This window comes from Python bivittatus, unplaced genomic scaffold, assembly GCF_059951505.1.
Source record: "Python bivittatus isolate LINGU-HERP-01145 unplaced genomic scaffold, Pbiv_v1 ctg000220_np1212, whole genome shotgun sequence".
Classification (NCBI taxonomy): Eukaryota; Metazoa; Chordata; class Lepidosauria; order Squamata; family Pythonidae; genus Python; species Python bivittatus.
In genome coordinates this window covers 37,511,850-37,514,709 of record NW_028277048.1, presented here as the reverse complement: position 1 = coordinate 37,514,709, position 2,860 = coordinate 37,511,850, and positions in this window count along the sequence as shown.

The window sequence follows — 2,860 nt, the reverse complement described above, 5'->3', positions numbered from 1 at the left end:
CTTTAAAATGATTACATTGGTTTATTTGGAGCTCGAGTTCTCTGTGGTGAAAAAAGAAGTTTGTGCTGAAAAGTAGAGACAAATGAACTATTGGAGCTTTAGTGGACTGTCAGAATTTCAGCAGACTTTAAAGGAAATTTGTGCCTTTGAGCCAGTTTGATTCCTGACAACTGCCTGGCAAGTCCCTGCAGTTTTACTGGCAAGGTTTTTCGAAGTGGTTTGGCCTTGTCTGCTTCCTAGGGCTGAGAGAGAGGGACTAACCCAAAGTTACCCAGCTGGCTTTGTGCCTAAGGCAGGACTAAAACTCACAGAATCCTGGTTTCTAGCCCGATGCTTTTAACCGTGACAAAATTGGTTCTCTTTTTCAGCAGAAGTGACCAATGGATTTTTTTCTAGTGACATCAGCCTTTCATTTTGGAGCATAATTGCAAGGAGCAGGGCAGAGGCTGTCAACCTAGAGGGCTGAATCAGCAGGATTGGAAAATATCCTGCAGTGTTACTCACATTTGAGGAATAACCACTTGAGAAATTTAGAGTCCCCTCAAAGTTGATTGGGACTCAGACAGAGTTCCCTTCACCCATGCAAACACCACTCTGGGGAAATCAAGATGTGGGTATAACTAGAACCCTACTCTGCACTTGTTTGACTTTTTCAATAAATTGAAAAAAAGTGACTGTTGCATTGGAGACTCTGCCGGAGTGCAGACATAGTATCACCGCTGTCACCATCTTATGGAACATGTTAAGAAAGCACTCTTAAGATACGGGGGATATTCTATAAAGGGTTTTAACATTATAGAGCTTGTGGAACAAGCTGTGCAAAAGCTGCTCTAATTGAAATTCTTGGTCTATTTTAGCATGGTTGAAATATCTTTTTCTTTACCATAAAGCAATCTTCTCACACAAGTAAATTTCACATCCCTTTTAAAGTGGGCCGTATCTTCCTTCCCACTCCCTGGACACTCCTGCTTGTTAATCTACTGAATCTTTAAATTGACTTATAAAGCTATAAACAGACAATCGCTTTTTAAAGACCATGATCACATTACAGTACAAAGTGGCATTGCCCACAAAATGCATGTTCTGTGTGTCCGTGTGATATGTGATCTTGAATCAAGCTGGTTTGGCAATATTACATAATTCCTCAAGGTATATTTGGGAAATGCTGAAACATAACTAGTTCTTCCAAAACATAACTAGTTGTGTGGCAATAGATCTACATATATTTTGATGTGATTGTTGTATAAGCCTAATGAATAATACTGATCGTAAGCAACATTTTGAATCCCTCTGCTTAGGCTTTGATTTAGATTTGCTTTAAAAACCATTACAGGAGGAATAAAGGAAGAATCAGGAAGGTGGAAGAAAAGTTTTTATTGGGCATTTAGCTGCACTCATGGCCTATTCTCTTTTCCTTCCTAAACGTCTGAAGACAAGACTAAGGCTAGCAGCAGCAACAACTATTTTTCCTGCAGCAAAGCCCCTCTCATCACTGCGCAGAATTCATGTCAAAAGTAATAGCAAACGGTGACATTCAAGGAGCCACATTTTACACACCTAGGAATCCATCTCAGCAGTGAATGCACTGTTTCGAGGAAGGAAAATGTCTTTTTCTCTGGGAAAAATGTGTATCTGAGACAGGTACTATCTTCTTAATAGATGAAAGGCTTTGAAATGAGGAGACTGTGCACTATAAATGAGAAATAAACATGCATTTATTGACCGGGATTTTTAAACCATAGTTTATTGAACAAGCCATAGTGTCCTGATGTGCATAGATCAGTAAGTCATAAAAAGTTTGCACTTCACTGTATGGCATAATTAGTGGGTTTGTAGATCATGCTAAACAAACAAACAAAATTACATTATGGCTTAAGGTGATCTGTGAATCAGGTGATTGTGCTATAGATCTACCATCTGTACTGCCACTGGTAGTCTAACAGCTACCATTTTTCCTCTGTAATGGTGCAAACATACAGGACGAGGAGTTCCCAATGCAATTTTTTTTTGGTGACACATTGAAAGCGAAGTACATAAATATTTTCTCCAGCTTTCTCCAGTTTTCTCCAGATTTCAGTGCAGGGATGCAGCCTCATTTCTGGAAAGACGAATGAAGCGTGATCGAGTAACATTTGGAGCTGGTGCAAAGTAGTGGGCTGCAGTCCGAAAAGCCTGGGTTGAAGCTGCTTGTTCCCTCCTCGCCTGCCTTGGCAAGATGAGGTTATTTTGCAGGAGGGACAAAATGGTTGCTTCAGGATTCTCTGCTCTTCTGCGCAATATATTTTCTTTTTCAAGACGTACAGTTTGTGCTGGGCATAAAAGTCAGCCTTGAATTTAAAGCAATGTTGGCTTAGAAAGGGCACATTATGCAAACGCTGTGCCTGCATATGTTTGTGGGTTTCATTAGGTTTTGCACTTTATTGATGTAATTTAGGTTAATGCACTATTATTTTGCATATTTGTTACATTGTATTATTCTGCCCGTGATGGACCAGTTAGATATATAAGATCAATAACTGCCTTATAATGCTTGTAAATTTATATTATTAAAAAGTTGTAAGTCTGGGGAGTTCACTGAGATTCTTTTGCATAGTTTCTTAACCTTTCACACCATCTTCTCTGTAGGCTGTGATAACTGATTGACGCCATATAAGTAGCCTAATGGAACTGCAGTAGGACAAGGGAAGGCTAAACACTAATGCACTGAAGTCAGAACCCTTTACTATGATTTATCAAGCACTTAAGATGATCCATAGAACTGGAGTTATTCTTGAGGTTGTACATCTTGCCCCATTTGTAGCACAGGGCAAGGGAACTTCAGCTTTGAGGCAGGGTTGTAATTAAGTTACAGCCGTAAAGA